Below are 20242 nucleotides of genomic sequence, written 5' to 3'. Positions count from 1 at the left end.
AGGGTTAGATTCCTGCGAGCCTCTGGCCACAAAATTTTCTTCAGCTGATCAATACCTAACCTTATTTTATGTGTTTTTGTTTAAAAACACCTTATTTAATAAATATGTGTTTTTGATCATTAGCATTGAACTCACCTCCAACAGCACTATAACTCATGTCTGAACAAAACTTACCTTACACACATTTTCTCTTTAAGGCACATCACAACCTTCTTGAGCTTAGGAACACTAGACAGAACTTGAGCAGTGTGCTGATGAGTCATTTTAAAGAGCAAAATCACTAATGAAAAGTAGAAAAATGTGAAAAACGTGGCACTAAATAGACTACAAAAAGGATATTTGTTTATAGTATGAGAACTTCTTTGACCTTGGCTGGGAATATGTGTGATGGATGATTCAAATTTTTGCTGTCCTGCACATGTTCATGAATGACCATGAAAGCACCGTGAATATTGATTTTGGAATTACAAATATATTTTAGTAACTAGTCAAATTTGCAAATGCAGAGTTCACAAATAATGAAGTGTGAATCTACTTGCTTTTTAAAAACTTTATAATGTATTAAGGAAATTCAAATAATTTCATATATAGCCATTGTACAAGGCAGAATATAATACATAGAGAGTTTATATATATATATATATATATATTTTTTTTTTTTTTTTGGTGGCCGGCTGGTATGGGGATCTGAGCCCTTGATCTTGGTGTTACAAGGCCGCACTCTAAACAACTGACCTAATGGCCAGTCTGTTATTATTTTTTTGAGTTATAAATGTAATGTTAGATTTGATCGTAGGAAGGAGAGATTATGGGTACAAAAGAATCAGGGAGGCTTCATTTTTGCATCTTTGTTAAAAAGTTTAATTTTAACTAAAAGGAAGGTTGGGAATTTCAGGAGCACACAGTTACTGAGGTAAGAAAGTAAAGGGCATGTTTGTAATACAGTCAGCTAGCAATGCAGAATAATTATCCTATGAAGGAAATGAAATGGAAGTAATGGGAGAAAAGGCTAGATAGGTAGGTTGAGGCCAGATCATACAAGTTCTGGTCACCAGTTAAATTAGGAACTTTTTTATAATTGTAAAGAAGCTATTTTAAAAAGAAGCTATTTAAGAATTTTAGTCCATTTGTTCAATTACTCAGTACATATTTATTGAACATCTACTGTCACCAAGCCTGTTCTAGGCACTGGAGATATTTATGTAAGCAAGATATTTTGTGTCCTCTAGGTGTTTTCAGTCCAGAGGGGGAGACAAGCGAGTAAACAAACATGCCTGTTATGATACACTGGTTTTTAGTTCAAGATAGTGGAAAGCACAGCATGCTATGAAGAGCATATAGACAGACCCCCAACTGTTTTGGGAGTTAAAGGAAAGTTTCGTGGAGGAAATAATGTTCAAATTAAAACTTGGTGATGAGGTAGAATTAGCTGGGGAGCAGGGATGGTTGGGCAAAGGACTTAAAAGAACAGCCTGTGCAAAAGGCCTAGATGTAAGAATGACACGCTGATGGGACTGAAGTAGTAAGTTGGTATCTCACATGAAGGATCTTTTATGTCATGTTAAGGAATTTGGACTTCATCTTGAAGGCATAATAAGGGAGCCTTTGCTGGATTTAAAATAGTGGCTCAATTAGAAAGGATTTGTATTTCAGCAAGAGCTCCCTTTGGCTCCAGCCTGGTGGGAGATAGAGTAGAAGCAGAGAGACAAGTTACACATCTGTTGGCAATAATCCAGGTGAAAAATGGTGGTGACCCTGGACTCAGGTAGTGGGAGTGTGGGTAGGAAGAAGTGGACAGACATATCTGAGGGGTACTTAGGAAATAGAATTGAAAAGACCTGGAAGTAAATTGGATGCTGGATGGGAGGAAGGGAGAGACATAATCAACAGTGACTGGTGCTCAAGCCATAACTCTTGATGATACTGTGCACTGATAGGGAAGGAGGAAAATGTTTGGGGGAAGGTGGTGGTGAATTTGTGGTGGACTAACATGGGCCAACACTACATATGAGAAAGATGAATCTGGTTGTGGTAGGGAGGATGAATGAAAAGAAGATACACCAGAAATGGAGAGATTGTTAAATGGCTTTTGTAGGAGTCTAGGCTGGAGATAAGTACCTATATTTTTAATGCAGAATTAACAGGTTTGGGAAATTAATGAAAAGTACATACCCAAGGAAGAGGCCTCCAGAGATAATTCCAAATATCCCAACAAGTGCATGCAGCCTGACTAGCCTTATGATACACACTGAGATCATTTTTCAGGATGAAAAGTAGTGAAACTACAGTTACGTTGCTACTTCTCAAATAATACACAGAAAGTGACATTTTATTGTTAAAAAGCAGCTCTAATTTGTAAGAATAATCATATTTTCACTGTGGGGACTTAATAAAGCTAATTTCTTTTGAGTATCCCATATACATATTTAATTGGCCCTTGTGAAAAATGTTACCTCTTCAGAAGGGAGCCCAAAGAAACAGTTGCTAGTGTGAGAATAAGAGGCAACGAGGAGAGGCCATCATCTCTTTGCCCGAGCTTTTTGCCCTGTTTCTCTGTTCAGCTATGCATTTTAAAATATCATAAAGTAAGCAAAATAAGAATGAAGTTTAACCTAAGGTTATTAGATGAGGATTAAGAAATTAAAACTTAAAGCTAAATATAGGTTAGAATTTTAAAGGGGTTGCAATAAAGTTTGTGTTTTTTAAAACCCAATGTAAATAAAGGGTACAAAAAGAGTAAACATGAGATTTAAAATAAGCAAGGTAGGAAACTAAGATCAATGGCAAAGATCAATCAAGAGTTTTTAAAAACATAAAAATAGATGAGGTTTAAAGCAAGACAAAAGGCTGAAAGCTAGCCACAAGAGTTTAAAACATAAAAATAAAAGACTGAAGGAAAATCTGTCCATTAAGTAGAAGATAACAGACATTAAAAACAAGAATGGTGAGATGGAAAGTATAAACTTTATTTTGGGGACTTTGATGAAAAGGGCAAGTTTTTAGAATAGCATATGCCAAAGTGGGTTTCTTGGGACACTTATAAGATGTTCCAGGAAAAAGATATATGTCTCAAAACTTTTAGAATATGTAATATAGTCCCCTTTTGGAGTCTCACAATGCGCCATTAGTCTCTGAGAGGGGTTGCAATAATAAAGTTGCCTTTGTTTAACATTTCCTGAACCTCCCCATGGCACTCTTTTCTCACATAGCACCTATAATATCTCCCAGACAGTATTTTTCACAAAGCATGATTTACCAGTACTGTTTTAGAAGGAAGTGAAAATCTTGAAAGTTACAGAGAAACACAATAAAAGAGAAAAAAATCAGCTGGAAAAAAAAATAGTTTTGGGTTGTGGTTGGCATTCCTAGGTAATAAAACAGCATGTTCTGCACCTAGCCAAGGGGCAGAGAACAACCTGACACCCTTACCTTCTGACCCTCCATCCAAAGCTGTCTTTTCAGCTTTTGTCTGTGCAGACAGGACATGATAGAATACAGACCGCTGAGCCAGAGGGGTTGGGTGTGATCTCCAGCAGAAGTAAATCAGCCCAGCCATGGGACTTCCCTAGCAAGTGGAGAGAAGTTTTAATACAAGCACAATTATTCTTTTTTAAAAAGGTCAGTTTTTTTCATTTATATAAATGAAAAATATTTTTAAAATTTTAGACAATTACTCTTTCTGCACTGCACTCTAGTTATTACCACCCTGGCATAACTGTTTTCATATGTTTATTTTGTCCTTCCAGGTTTTGTCCACATGCACATGTGTTTTTATATAGTTGTTACTATTTTTTTTTTTTTTTTTTAATCTACAATATTCATTATTTTTTTTATTTATTTTTATTTTTTTTAATTTATTTATTTATTTTTTTTTAATTTTATTTTGTCGATATACATTGTAGCTGATTAATGCTCCCCATCACCAAAACCTCCCTCCCTTCTCCCTCCCCCCCTCCCTCCCAACCATGTCCTTTCTGTTTGTTTGTTGTATCAACTTCAAATAATTGTGGTTGTTATATCTTCTTCCCCCCCCCCCCGGTTTGTGTGTGTATGTGTGTATGTGTGTGTGTGAATTTATATATTAATTTTTAGCTCCCACCAATAAGTGAGAACATGTGGTATTTCTCTTTCTGTGCCTGACTTGTTTCACTTAATATAATTCTCTCGAGGTCCATCCATGTTGTTGCAAATGGCAGTATTTCATTCGTTTTTATAGCTGAGTAGTATTCCATTGTGTAGATGTACCACATTTTCCGTATCCACTCATCTGATGATGGGCATTTGGGCTGGTTCCAACTCTTGGCTATTGTAAAGAGTGCTGCGATGAACATTGGGGAACAGGTATACCTTCGACTTGATGATTTCCATTCCTCTGGGTATATTCCCAACAGTGGGATGGCTGGGTCGTATGGTAGATCTATTTGCAATTGTTTAAGGAACCTCCATACCATTTTCCATAGAGGCTGCACCATTTTGCAGTCCCACCAACAATGTATGAGAGTTCCTTTTTCTCCGCAGCCTCGCCAGCATTTATCGTTCATAGTCTTTTGGATTTTAGCCATCCTAACTGGGGTTAGATGGTATCTCAATGTGGTTTTGATTTGCATTTCCCGGATGCTGAGTGATGTTGAGCATTTTTTCATATGTCTGTTGGCCATTTGTATATCTTCCTTAGAGAAATGCCTACTTAGCTCTTTTGCCCATTTTTTAATTGGGTTGCTTGTTTTCTTCTTGTAAAGTTGTTTGAGTTCCTTATATATTCTGGATATTAATCCTTTGTCAGATGTATATTTTGCAAATATTTTCTCCCACTCAGTTGGTTGTCTTTTAACTCTTTTAATTGTTTCTTTTGCTGTGCAGAAGCTTTTTAGTTTGATATAATCCCATTTGTTTATTTTTCCTTTGGTTGCCCGTGCTTTTGGGGTCGTATTCATGAAGTCTGTGCCCAGTCCTATTTCCTGAAGTGTTTCCCCTATGTTTTCTTTAAGAAGTTTTATTGTCTCAGGGTGTATATTTAAATCCTTAATCCATTTTGAGTTGATTTTAGTATATGGTGAGAGGTATGGGTCTAGTTTCATTCTCGTGCATATGGATATCCAGTTATCCCAGCACCATTTGCTGAAGAGGCAGTCCCTTCCCCAGTGAATAGGCTTGGTGCCTTTGTCAAAGATCAGATGGCAGTAAGTGTGAGGGTTGATTTCTGGATTCTCTATTCTATTCCATTGGTCAGTGTGTCTGTTTTTATGCCAGTACCATACTGTTTTGGTTATTATAGCTTTGTAGTATAGCTTAAAGTCAGGTAGTGTTATGCCTCCAGCTTTATTTTTTTTGCTGAGCATTGCTTTGGGTATTCGTGGTCTTTTATTGTTCCATATAAATGTCTGAATAGTTTTTTCAATTTCTGAGAAAAATGACTTTGGAATTTTGATGGGGATTGCATTGAATTTGTATATCACTTTGGGTAGTATGGACATTTTCACTATGTTGATTCTTCCAATCCAAGAGCATGGGATATCTTTCCATCTTCTTGTATCCTCTCTAATTTCTCTCAGCAGTGGTTTGTAGTTCTCATTATAGAGATTTTTCACCTCCTTGGTTAACTCAATTCCTAAGTATTTTATTTTTTTGGTGGCTATTGTAAATGGGCAGGCTTTCTTGATTTCTACTTCTGCATGTTCACTATTGGAGAAAAGAAATGCTACTGATTTTTGTGTGTTGATTTTGTATCCTGCTACTGTGCTGAAATCATTTATCAATTCCAACAGTTTTTTTGTAGAGGTTTTAGGCTGTTCGATATATAGGATCATGTCATCTGCAAACAGGGACAGTTTGACTTCATCTTTTCCAATCTGGATGCCCTTTATTTCCTTCTCTTCTCTGATTGCTCTGGCTAGTACTTCCAACACTATGTTGAATAGGAGTGGTGAGAGTGGGCATCCTTGTCTAGTGCCTGTTCTTAAAGGAAAAGCTTTCAGCTTTTCCCCATTCAGGATGATATTGGCAGTGGGTTTGTCATATATGGCTTTAATTATGTTGAGATACTTTCCCTCTATACCTAACTTATAGAGGGTCTTTGTCATGAATGAGTGCTGAACTTTATCAAATGCTTTTTCAGCATCTATAGAGATGATCATATGGTCCTTGTGTTTGAGTTTATTAATATGGTGTATCACATTTATTGATTTGCGTATGTTGAACCAACCTTGCATCCCTGGGATGAATCCCACTTGATCGTGATGAATAATTTTTCGTATGTGTTGCTGTATTCTGTTTGCTAGTATTTTAGTGAGGATTTTTGCATCTATATTCATCAAGGATATTGGCCTGTAGTTTTCTTTTTTGGTTATATCTTTACCTGGTTTTGGTATCAGGATGATGTTTGCTTCATAGAATGAGTTTGGGAGATTTGCGTCCGTTTCAATCTTTTGGAATAGTTTGTAAAGAATCGGTGTCAATTCCTCTTTGAATGTTTGATAAAATTCTGCTGTGAATCCATCTGGTCCTGGGCTTTTCTTTGTTGGGAGCCTTCTGATAACAGCTTCAATCTCCTTTATTGTTATTGGTCTGTTCAAATTTTCTACGTCTTCACGGTTCAGTTTTGGGAGCTTGTGTGTGTCCAGAAATTTATCCATTTCCTCCAGATTTTCAAATTTGTTGGCGTATAGTTGTTTATAGTAGTCTCGAATGATTCCTTGTATTTCAGATGAATCAGTTGTAATATCGCCTTTTTCATTTCTAATTTTTGTTATTTGAGTCTTCTCTCTTCTTTTTTTTGTTAGCCATGCTAATGGTTTGTCAATTTTATTTATCTTTTCAAAAAACCAACTTTTTGATTCGTTGATCTTTTGAATTGTTTTTTGGTTTTCAATTTCATTCAGTTCTGCTCTGATCTTAATGATTTCTTTCCGTCTGCTAACTTTAGGATTGGATTGTTCTTGTTTTTCTAGTTCTTTAAGGTGAAGTGTTAGGTTGTTCACTTGCCATCTTTCCATTCTTCTGAAGTGAGCATTTAATGCAATAAATTTTCCCCTCAATACTGCTTTTGCAGTATCCCACAGGTTTTGGTATGATGTATCATTGTTTTCATTAGTTTCAATAAACTTTTTGATTTCCTGCTTGATTTCTTCTTGGACCCATATGTCATTAAGTAGAATGCTGTTTAATTTCCATGTGTTTGTATAGTTTCCAGAGTTTTGTTTGTTATTAATTTCTAGTTTTAATCCATTGTGGTCTGAGAAGATACATGGGATAATTCCAATTTTTTTGAATTTATTGAGACTTGATTTGTGACCTAATATGTGATCTATCTTGGAGAATGATCCATGTGCTGATGAGAAGAATGAATATTCTGAGGTTGTTGGGTGGAATGTTCTGTAGATATCTGCCAATTCCAATTGGTCTAGAGTCTTGTTTAGATCTTGTGTTTCTCTACTGATTCTTTGCCTAGATGATCTGTCTAATATTGACAGTGGAGTGTTCAGGTCCCCTGCTATTATGGTATTAGTGTCTATTTCCTTCTTTAGGTCTAATAGAGTTTGTTTTATAAATCTGGCTGCTCCAACATTGGGTGCGTACATATTTATGATTGTTATGTCTTCTTGATGGATCAGTCCTTTTATCATTAAGTAGTGTCCCTCATTGTCTCTTTTTATGGTTTTTAGTTTAAAGTCTATTTTGTCAGATATAAGAATAGCCACTCCAGCTCGTTTTTCTTTTCTGTTTGCATGGTAAATCTTTTTCCATCCTTTTACTCTTAGTCTATGTGAATCTTTATGGGTGAGGTGGGTCTCTTGTAGGCAGCATATAGTTGGGTCCTGCTTTTTGATCCAGTCCGCCAGTCTGTGTCTTTTAATTGGGGAATTTAAGCCTTTAACATTAAGAGTTGTTATTGAAAGGTGTTGATTTATTCTTAGCATTTTATTGGTTGTTTGGTTGTCTTAGGTGTCTTTTGTTCCTTGCTTTCTGATTTACTGTTTGGTTTCTTTGTTTGTTGGTTCCTTAGGTTGTAGATAGTGTTTTTGTTAGCTTGTTTTCTCTTCATGAATGCCATTTTTATTGTACTAGCGGATTTAGATTTTTCTTAGGTTTTTATGGCAGTGGTAGTTATTTTTCAGGAACCAAACCCAGTACTCCCTTGAGGATTTCTTGTAAGGGTGGTCTTGTGGTAGTGAACTCCCGCAGTTTTTGTTTGTCTGAGAAATATACTATTTGCCCCTCATTTCGGAAGGATAGCCTTGCAGGGTAGAGTATTCTTGGCTGGCAATCTTTGTCTTTTAGTATTTTGAAAATATCATCCCATTCCTTTCTAGCTTTTAGGGTTTGTGATGAAAAGTCTGATGTTAACCTGATTGGGGCTCCCTTATAGGTGATTTGACGCTTCTCTCTTGCAGCTTTTAAGATTCTCTCTTTGTCTCTGAGTTTTGCCAATTTGACTATGACATGTCTTGGAGAAGGCCTTTTTGGGTTGAATACGTTTGGAGATCGTTGAGCTTCCTGGATCTGAAGATCTGTGATTTTTCCTATACCTGGGAAGTTTTCTGCCACTATTTTGTTGAATATGTTTTCAATGGAATCTCCATTTTCCTCCCCTTCTGGAATACCCATGACTCGGATATTTGAGCGCTTGAGGTTGTCTGATATCTCTCTCAGATTTTCTTCCATGTCCTTGATTCTTTTTTCTTTCTTTTTGTCTGCTTGTGTTATTTCAAACAGCCCATCTTCAAGTTCAGAGGTTCTCTCTTCAACTTCGACAAGCCTGCTGGTTAAACTCTCCGTTGTGTTTTTTATTTCGCTGAATAACTTCTTCAGTTCAGCAAGTTCTGCTACATTTTTTTTCAGGACATTGATTTCCTTGTATATTTCCTCTTTCAGATCCTGTATACTTTTCCTCATTTCATCATGATGTCTAGCTGAGTTTTCTTGTATCTCATTCAGTTTCCTTAGAATTATCACTCGAAATTCCTTGTCAGTTATTTCAAGGGCTTCTTGTTCTATAGGATCTAGAGTATGAGATTTATTAACTTTTGGTGGTGTACTTTCTTGATTTTTTGTATTTCTGGTGTCTTTTTTTTGGTGTTTATTCATTGTGGCAGGGGGTTTCACAGTCCACCGGTTTAAGACTAATGACTAACTAGGATGTTGCTGTGGTTGCCAATTTGGTATGGCTCCCGCCGTGACTGCTCAGTTGGCCTCTAGTGTCTTGTGTGTCTGGTTGCCTCGGGTCTTGGGCTTCTCCGGGGATCCACCTTTCTGGTCAGCTTGTACTCTGCTGGGCTGGTGGATCATGTACCACAGGGTGTGTGATCTCTGTTGAGCTTTCACTTTCTGTACAGGACTTCTCCCCGTTCAGTGTGCTCTGGCCCAGGCTGTTAGATCGTGCAGTGGCGACCCCACCGGGTGTGTGGTTTCTGTCGAGTCTCCGCCTCCCTGGCCGCACGTCTCCCCCCTCTGTGCACACTGTGCTGGGCTGGGACGTGTCTTCTGCACCCCTCGTCTATCAGCTGGGCCTTCAAGACCCTGCTCAGCACCGCCTCGCCCAGGAAGTCTACCAGGTTTCTGCTAGGCACAGACGACCAGTCTCTCTGGGTGCCTTTGTAGCACTGTGTAGATCTTTCTCGGGTCTTGTTCACCTTTGCATCCCCCCGGTATAAACCGAGTCTAGTGCCCGCCTGCAGCCTGCTCTCCGGCAGGTTCAAGTGGACCTGGGAACTCTCCTACCACACTATTCCCAACCAGAAATTCGTTAGGCTTTTTTCCAAACTGGTGGTCGCAGAGATGGTATCTGCCTCCCAGTAACAGGAAGTTTACCGGGGCGGAGTCCAGGGATGGCCGCCGCCATCTTGAAACTCTATAGTTGTTACTATTCGTGAAATTTTGTGTTATGGAAGCTCTTTCTGTGGCATTGGAAGGAAAGGAATTTTCTTTCTTTTTTTTTTTTGTCTTTTTGTGACCAGTAAGGGGATCACAACCCTTGGCTTGGTGTCGCCCGCAGCCAGTGAGCACACCGGCCATTCCTATATAGGATCCAAACCCGCGGCGGGAGCGCCGCTGCACTCCCAAGCACTGCACTCTCCCGAGTGCGCCACGGGGCCAGCCCAGGAAAGGAATTTTCTAGTGGTGGCTGCCTCTGCCTGTTCTGTTGCTACATTGTTCCAAGTACCATTGCTGCCATGTTTTGGAAGCTACTTTTCATCCTACTTCCCTTACCCATACAGTTTTTTGTTCCCTTTTGCTAACTGTAAAATACCCCCTCCCCCAATCTTATTGCTGTAAGAGTGCTTCTCTGGAAATTAATAAGTCCTTAATGTCATGAGACTAGCCTATGTTGAGACAGCTTTTCTGTACGCCTGTCATCTGCTGCACAGGTCATAATAGTAGCAGCATTTGTACTTAGAGAAGAGAGAAGGGGGTCTGTATAAACAATCAAGACCCAATGAACATTCACACATTTCTTGGTATAATGGTTTGTGTTCTTGCAGACGAAACGGTACAGAAACTAGATAACATGGCCCTTCTAAAACTCTGTTCAGCCAGGCTCCTCATTTGGACCTTATTTTCAGCATTTTGAAAGCTGAGAATTCTTCTACTTTAGATATTTCTAAATTGTAAATATAAACTTTATATTAGATCATTTCCTTTTTTAAAATAATCTAAGTCTTTATTTTTCGTATAAGTTGCTATGGGATGATAAGCAGTTGATAAGAATGAATTAGTTTAGTAAATCCAAAAAAGTTAAAGACTTTTTGCTGATGTTGTCAGAGGATGTCAGATTACCACTAAAAGAGAACTTGCTACTTAATATAAAATAAAACCCTAGCTCAGTTGGTGGTGCATGATTAAGGAGAGTGAACTTCAAAATACAAACTCTATTAACAGTAAAATAGCAATTGTTTTGTGGTGGGACTTTTATTAATAGATTGTCTTTAGTGATACTCATTTTTAGCTTTTTGGTCATATAAGCAGTAGAGTCATTTCTGCTTGCTCTGTAGTTCTCTTCCTGAAATCTTAATTTTGGTGTCTACAAACTGGGTCAGATAGGCAGCTAGTTACCACGACTTATAAAGTTCTGCAGCAGTGAATGAGATGTGGGTAAGTAATATGCTATGCCAGACTACTCATAAGGGGCCATATTTAGGTTGAGTATCTTCAATCAAAAAGTAATAAGTAATAGCAGAAAACTGTGTGCTAAATGCTTTACAGAAATTATTTCATTAAATCTCCATAATAAGAGTAATACTTAGGGACCTTTCTTTTGGAGAGGCAACTGAGGCGTACAGTGGTTGATTTGTCCAGGGATCAGAGTTAGTATATTCTAGAGACAAAATTCAGGCCCTCCTAATCTCTAATAAATTAATTAGTATATATATTACTTTGCTTTTATACAAAATAGCCATAAAAAATGAAGCAGTTTATGAAAACACATACAATGTGCTGTATTTTCCTTTAGTCTAGCCTTGTGTTTTGGAACAGTTCCTGGAATCAAGGTCCATTTTCATGTCTGAAAGTGGGCTGCTATCAAACAAGTTATTTTATATGGTATTGCTAACCACTGAAGTTGTAAGGAAAGGGAAATAGTTTTATAGTTTCTTCCTCCCATAGGTCATAATTTAGTTGTGGACATTAGGATGTTTTTCTTGGCTTATCTCATTATGTAGTTTTTTTCTTTGTACATCTGTTACGTAAATTACTAAACTATTTCCTTGAAAAGTTGCCAGTTTAAGTCACATTTAATAGTGATCAAGAGGCTGGTTCCTTTTGGAGGGAATTAAATGACAGGCTATAAGGGGCAGAAATCCCATTACCATCCCAATTTGTGTATTTTTTGTTAAGTATCAATTCCTATATTTTTTGAGGCATTAAAATAATTACATGTGGCTTCTAGTGTTTTCCAAAAGACTTATACTAGACTATAAACATTTAATGGCTTTTTATTTAAAATGGGTTATTTTAGTCTTTGCTCCTATAAGTTTATATCTTTTCATGATCAATTTATGTGTATATTCTAGTCTGATACATTGTTGCCATTTGAAACTAAATTGGAAATATTGGCTTCTTTAATGATTACTTATTTAGTGTAATATTTTCTTTTTTTTTTCTTTTTTGTGACCGATAAGGGGATCGTAACCCTTGGCTTGGTGTCGTCCGCACTGCGCTCAGCCAGTGAGCGCACCAGCCATCCCTGTATAGGATCCGAACCCATGGCGCTCTGCTGTGCTTCCAGCCCCGCACTCTCCCGAGTGAGCCACGGGGTCGGCCCTTAGTGTAATATTTTCTGACCTTCAATTCTACATAAACCATAAAAGAATGATTTTTCTGTGGATTTTTTTTAAAAAATTCTTTAGATTTATTACTTTTGCTTTATATTTCAGAACAATTTTATACTTAAGTAATGAACATATCAGTTAGGGATCTCAGAAATTTTAGATGTGAGTCTGATTAGTTTTGCCGCAAACGAACTGATAATTGTATTAATACTGGCAACTCTTCTATAAGCAAGGGACTGGGTACTTCTTTAATGCACAGTTTGAAATTGCAGGGGTGTGGAATGTTAGATTTTAACCTTGAAATTTTTAGATAAAGACTGTAATACTGATAATCTGTAATGGGTATTTTTAGAGATTAGAAGAGAAAGTATGTTATAAATCAGTTAATGTCAGCTACTGATAAAAGTTCTCAATTAAATTTTTTACATTACATTTCCTACTGTGTAACCATTCTTTCTAAAATGTGGTAGATTCTTGATAGATTTTTCTGTTCAAAGTTTTGACTTTTTAAAACAGATCTGGAAGGTTTGTAACAGGAAATAATTTATAATTTTGTTATGATCTAAATCTGATAATGTGTGTATGGGAACAAGTCACTTAGCTAAGCCTGTCACTGGCATCCACCTCACAGCTTAGACTTGTCCTTCAGTTCTGGGGCTGTGGTAACAAGTTATTTCTTTGTGAAAGAATGACTGAAAGCTAACCTCTAGTGCTAATAGTGTATATGGTAGAGTCTAAGAAAATGACAGTTTATGGATGGAAAAGAAATACTTTATATATATTTAAAGAGGAACACATCAGATTTGGCGATAGCTGGGATTGATGACACAATCAAATCTATACAGGATCAGTAAATTTATGAAGAGAGTTCTACCATGCAAAAGTTTCTTACCTAAGAAATAAAACTTTGGTGACTTTATACATTGGTTACCCTGTGGTGAAGAAATATAATATGCATAGGATAGTTTAAATTAATTCTGGGTGATCATCAGGAGTCTATACAAACATTTCCATTTTCATAATTTTGAAGATACATAAAGGTCTTTAATATTTCAAGAATGTTGTTCTTATAGTTTTTTTTCCTACTTGCAGAGAACTGTTCACTGTTTCATTTGATCCCAGTTTCCCTCTAAAAACCGAAAAATACTTTTATAGAAAACAGTTTTATGGAATTTCTCTTTCTATTTTATCTGTAAGTACAAATACAGTGTAAAAATTTGAGATCGATTACAAGAATATTGAGCCATATCAATCAACAGTGGAAAACATCAAGAATGCTAAAAATTCTATAGTTCAGTTTTCCACCCCCATGATAATACTGGACTGAACTATTACTGAAATTGAATGCCAGCATCAGTCACAATAAAATGAAGAATTTGATAGTAAAGTTGATGTGAGAACAGCTTTTGGTTTAGAAAAGAATATAGTCTTTAATTATCTTACAACTTAAAACAATCAGGATTTCAAAAATAGTTATACCAGTTAGGGATACTTTTCCATGGTCTAATATCTGTGAGGAGGGAACAATTGGAAGTGGTGTTTTTGAACATTAATACAACATTTTCTGTGCTTTTAATGTCAGACAGGAAGGCAATTTGAGTTTGAACTTGGGCAGTTTTTTGTCTGTATTGTATTTTTTAAATGTTTTAGGTACCCAGTAATAGTAACAAACTTCATCTTTAAGTAAGTATCCAGAATTATTCTACAAGTAGAAGATTTAAAAAGGAATATGGGCATCACTTTCTCCTTCAAAGCCTGGCAGTAAGCTGCTCTTTTATTTATTTGATCTTTTTTTTTTTTTTTGACTGAGATAGCTAAAGGTTGAGGTGTAATATTTCAGTGGAATATTTGATGGTTATTTTAAACAGCAGAAAGTTTCATGTTTCAACATTTAGAATTTTAGTGTTCCCTTTTGAAAAGTAAAGAGGAAAAACAGAAGGTGCATAATCCAGCATAGTCCTCTGTGTAAACAGTTGAAGTCATGAATAATATGCACATGAGCATCCCACATACATATGATATCATTGGATTGAAATAGGGTATATGTTTTTTAAGTAACCAGGTTATTCTTTTCTGAAATCTTGTTACTGCAGAGAATGGATAAGAGAGGCTCAGATTTCATATATCTCCAATTTCAGTTTTTCCCTATTTAAATAGATATTTTCTTTACCTTACTTTTAAGTGTACATATGTCAGAGGAAAGAAAATTGGTTTCCTCCCTTTCTTTCTTTCTTTGGAGTCAGCTGGCCAGTGGGGATTTGAACCCTTGACGTTGGTGTTACCAGCACTGTGCTCTAACCACATGATCTAATCATGCAGCCTTTTCTCTCTTGATTGGATGGTTTGTATTTAATATTTACCAAAACCAAAGAAAATGTAATTTTGATGACTGAGAATATATCTTTTAAATTTTTTAATGATAAGTCAACATTTAGTTTTTTTGCTAGCACAGTTTGTGATGTTACATTTGATGTTATTTTGTATATTAACTAGTAGGCTTTCATTTAGGTCGGGTAATATTACTAATTCTCTGATTTTAATACAAAATGGACTTTGGAATTAGGAGACCTAACACAGTTTTAACATCTGTTGCCATTCACTAGTCATGGGATTATGAATGAGTTTACTTAAACTTCTGTGGAAAGGAGTTGCTATTAAATGTACTTTGCCTCTTTCCTCACTTTTTATTTTTCCTTTTTTTTTTTTTTTTTTGGTAGATGGGGACAGCATTAGAGAGAAAACTACCAGGGCTAGGGTTGTCCTATTTGTTTCTTCTGTACTTTCTGATATTTATTTTATTGGTTTACTTCTTACGGTATGGAGGGAGTACTTTAGTTTATTCGTTATTTTAGCACTGAAGCTATTTTATAACTAAGATACTAAATAAATAAATATAATATTTGTTGTAGCAAAATTCACTTTTCTCCTGAACCACATTGTTGCTTGTGTTGAGACATTTTCATTGCTTTGTGCTTCATTTTCAGATCAAGAAAAGACTTTTTTTTTTTTGATGTGTGGTAAATATCCAACCAAGTGGACTAATCAGTTTTTTCACCTCCACATCATGTTTATAGAGCCTCAGATTTTCTGCTAACAATGGAAGTTATGTATTTAATTTAGGAGCAGTAGACTTCTTGGTTGTTGACCGTAAATTTGATACTGTTCACAGAAGTGTAATGATATGTAACTTGGTTTTAAGCATTTTTTTTTTTTTTTTGGCAGTTGGCTGGTACAGGGATCTGAACCCTTGACGTTGGTATTACTACACTGTGCTCTAACCAACTGAGCTAACTGGCCAGCCTCAGTAACTTGCTTTTAAAATATGAATATTGAACCTATAAAATGTTTGGCTTGCAAGAAAGGGTAATGTGGTGAAGGCCATCCTGTGATAAAAAATGAATATCACAAGGTCCATTCTCAAGCTGTTATTCTTAAAATATCTCTTTAACGTGTCAGCTAGAAACATAAAAAGAACAAATTTTCTTGGCTTAAGTGACTTGTTACCTGAGGAAACTCTCTTCAGTGTTCATTTTATGGGTGTTTTATGGCTTAAAATTTTTTTAAGATTGATGCTTAACAGGGATTATAATCGTTTTATGAAACTTCGTTATAATAGTATCTTTGAAATCTTTGTGGCATTGAAGTTAAGATTGGACTTTTAAATACAAGTTTTGTTGTCAAGAATAATTTGGAGAAGAATAATTTAAAATCATATTAATTCCAAAATTAGATACTTAAATTGTTCTCTGTGACTTTACAAACATAGTACTTGGTATACATATTTTAGTATATATGCATATATTTTAGTTACTAGTTTGCTTCACTTGTTATCCTAATAAAACAAGATATTAGAAATACAAATAATATTTATGTGGTGTACAGTGATGCTCACCTGCCTATAGTTAAAATGTAGCCAAAATGATATAGTATTTGATTTATATTGTTAATGGCATTTCCTTTGGTTACAATATAATGCTTATGAGGAAAAGATTGGAAAATACAAGAAAATACAAACAAAAAAACCCATTATTTAAAACAGTTGCTTCGATCTAAGTTATATTTGTGTCTGTCTCTTGCTATCTCTCTCTTTCTCTGTGTCAGTGTGGGTATGTGTGTGCATGCATGTGACAAAACACATTTAAAGGTCTCAGAGAAAATATTTCCTGACCTCAGGGTGAGTGAAGTCTTTTTAAAAAGCTTAAAACAAAATGAAGAAACCATATGAAAAATATAGACCCATTTGATTAAATTTTTTTAAAAATTGGAGGCAAACTGGGAAAAATAGTTCTTACTACATCAATCTGTTTTAATTTCTTTAATCCTTTGTTAGTGGTTAAGACCAGATTATACCTGCATTTTACTTTTTCTGTTGATATATAGTTTTGTTTTAGCAAAGCATTATTCTTAACTTTTAAGAAGAAAAAATATCAGTTATAAAGATTGAAGTTTTTTGTTGTTAGTCATTTTACTCATTATTCTTAATGCAGATTGAAAGAAGCATTGACTTTCTGTAATTAAAAGCCCCATTTTAGCTTTTACTTTCAACCTATTCTTGCCTATAAAACCTGGACTCAAACTTACAAAGTAAAATATCTTGATATTTAACAGTATGGAGTGGTCAAACAAGCAGAAAATGAGGAATAAAGAGGAGACCATGATGAGCACTAATAATTTACACACTGAAAATTGACTCTTGAGTAATTGAATGTAGGCTGTGTTCACACAACCACAGAAGTGTGTGTGCAGAACTTGAGGAATTTTAGCAGTTGGTATTAAAAATTCAGTGAATGAGTAGTGCTTGGTTGTGCAATTATGACCCCCTCATTGAGGAATCTTAGTCCTGTCCTGCCTGTTGCTGGGGTGTTGTGAGGAGCAAATGTGAAAGTCAGTAAAAGCACTCTGGAAGCAGTGAACAGTTTTACAGATATAAACAGTAATGATTATATTTGTGGATTTTATCTTTGTAAAGAGCAGTGACTCAAAATTGCCTGAAGATAAAATCTTCAAAACATGAGTAGTTTCTTATGTTCTTTACTCTTTGGTCATTCCCTCCAACTCTTCCCTTTTTTTTTAAAGCCTAACATCAGAGTTTCCTAATTTTTAGTATTGTTTTAACCTACCCAGCAGTAGTAGCTGTTACATTAAACAATGTGATCTTAACCATTATTGATCTTTATCAAGACGGAGATGTCTTCTCTTTTGGTCACCCATTTTCAAGAAATGTTTTATCTTAAAGAGAAAGTTAACATATTGAGTAAACTTAGAGCAAGTGCGAAGAGGGCTCATTTTGAGCTTTCTGGTGACTATTAGATTGTTCTCAATATTATAGATAATTTTTAATGCTTAGTGAAGAAATGTCAGAAATCTCCAAAAATGTAGTAGTATTTCTTAAGCTTATTTTTCTTCTTTTACTTTTTTCCCTTTCATTATTACATATCTGTATATGTTTGAGGAGATTAAATACAGGTAAAAACCAGGAGATAGAAGCTAGTTACTGGTGGTGATCAGTGAAATATTAAAAATCATTAGAAATTTTTGTGGGTTGAGTTATATTTTGATATCAATGCCAAGGTGGTTTAAAATAGTATACAGAAATTTTTTTCAGTGTTATTATTCATAGTGTTATAATAATAATTTTGTGAAAGGAAATGTAAGTAGAAAAGCCTATATCCAAGGACTCCAGCCTTTAACAAAAGGTCATAATAATGATTATCTGTTCTTTTCTTTTAAAACTGAGTACGAATAGATAATTTAAAATCTTTTCAAGTCAGGAATTTTAATTTAGGATTGGTGAAAGTCCAGAAGTCAGTTGTTTGACTATTGTGTTAGTCCAAATGCTATTAAACTTACTGGTATTTTACTAAACAAAATTTTATTTGCAGAACAGATTCTAGACTTTTGTCTGGATTTCGTGACTAATAAAACCAAGGCGCCCTCTAGCGTCTGAAATATCCATTCTTAAGACATTTGTAGCACTCAGAAGTTTTAAGAATTAAAGTAACTGAAAATCAACTACAATGTATATTGAGAAGTTAAAATTTTTTAAAAAAAAAGAATTAAAGTAACTGTTTTTTCCTTTCACTTCTTGTCATAGATTTTTTTATTTTTCTTTTCTTTTGGGGGGTATTATTTTTCTTTTTTTTAAAGGTCACCAGTATTATGGGTAAGGCATGGATTGAGGGCAGTAGAAACATGGGAAAGGAAGAATCAAAACGCCCTTTCTACCTTTATTAGAAATAGTTATTTTTTAAATGACTTGGAATAAGGCTAGACTATATAGTGGTTTTGTTTGTTTGCTTGTTTAGCTTCGTTTCTGAATTAAGTGAAGCTTAAAAATACTTTGTTTTGGAATTCTTTATGCCATCAGATCTCATTTTAAGAGAGTTCTTCCCAGTCCCTGAAAGCAACAGTTTCATTGGAAAATAGCCTTAAAATAGAGCCTGATTTTCTTCATGGAAGTGTTATTTTTTGTTGTTGTAGTTGCCATATTCCTCTGTGGATGTACTTTATAACTGTATTGTGAGTATGCTCGCATTGTTTTTCAACCAAGGAAATAAGGAGGTTCTTAAATGATTGGCTCTCTGCCACCTCTTCCTCTAAACGTAGCACTCAAACACACAGGCTTTCGACTAAAAATCTTGAGAAGGGTTACGGAAACGGGACCTTTCTCATTTGACCCATGGGCCTTTGTAGCTTGAACAAGGAAAGTAGTGTTCCGAAAGCTACAGCATTTATGAAGGCTCTGGTAAAAATATTTCATATACACGGACTGAAGATTAACTCCTTTCATCTTGTTCTTCAACAAATTAAACAATGCAAAAAGGTTTCAAGTGCATTCTTGGTAATGAAATGCTTGGGTGAATTATAATCCTAATTGCTATTGTTCATTTTCACAGATGCATTTTGACACTTTTAACTGCCTAAACCATGCATTCTTAAGCCACCAGAATAAACAAAAGCATTCTGAAATCCATCATTCCTTGGCATCTTAAATTGCAAATCTGTTATTGGCTGCCTTCGTTTTATTTTGGTTCCATTATTGATAAAATTAGGGGAGAGATTATTCTACATTTGTACATAAAATTGTTGTCAATGGAATCGTTACTAAATTTTTATGAAAGTTCATTAGTAGTCTTTAATTTTGAGGGGGGCAGAGGAGATTATGGATTTATTTTAGTCCCAGGGAAATAATTTGTATTTATTTTATCAAACTAGCTGATTATTTAGGAAGCAGCTTTCTCCAAGATTTGAAAGAAAATAATAGGATTTTACTTTTCTTCCTAGTTGAAAGTATTCCAAATGTAAGTCTAGAAGCCATATTTATTCCATGATTGGCAAGTCACATTTATCTAGGTAATGGTTCCTTTAAAATTTGACCCAAATCTGTTTATTAGTCTCTTCCTTAGAGATAAAGAAATGGAAGTGTTTGCAATAAACTTAGAATTTATATTTAAGAGATTTAAGTGCCAATTTCAACTAAAGCTTTCTTATTTGAAAAATAGACCTTCTGGATAACAAAAACTGTATAGCAAAATTGGGGTATATGTAAGTAAAAGTTACCCAATTCTGCTTTTTCACTATTTCTAATATTTAATTTTAAATGGAAGATTTGAATTACCATATTCACAGGCATCTGTTATAACAACTGTTCTGTAATAAATGAAACTTTAGGTGTCAAATGAATACTACTATATAGTATGTCACATTTTTGCAGTATTTCTGTGTACATTTTTAGAATGTCTTGGAATTCTTAAATTCATATAAGCATGAGAAATTCCATTTTAACAACCAGCATTTTGCCATCTCATGTCTTGATTTTAAGGTATTCTATTCAAAGCTAATTCTTTCATATAAAATATTTAATATTCTAAAATTCTCAGTAGGTGGTTATTATATTCAATAATAATAATAGTTAACATTTATTGGTTGCTTCCTATATATCAGGCACTGTGCTAAGTAAGCATCATTATTTATTATAG

The 20242-nt window shown here is 35.1% G+C and overlaps 1 protein-coding gene across 2 annotated transcripts in view; it reads left to right on the top strand.

Moving 5' to 3' along the window:
* Window positions 1-20242, top strand: part of CLINT1 (clathrin interactor 1) — a 64857-nt gene that overhangs the window by 14378 nt on the left and 30237 nt on the right. The gene's annotated exons all lie outside the window — the stretch shown is intronic.

Source organism: Cynocephalus volans, chromosome 2 (genome assembly GCF_027409185.1).
Source record: "Cynocephalus volans isolate mCynVol1 chromosome 2, mCynVol1.pri, whole genome shotgun sequence".
NCBI lineage: Eukaryota > Metazoa > Chordata > Mammalia > Dermoptera > Cynocephalidae > Cynocephalus > Cynocephalus volans.
The sequence above is the reverse complement of the archived record's forward strand: the minus strand, read 5'-3'. Positions and strand labels throughout refer to the sequence as shown.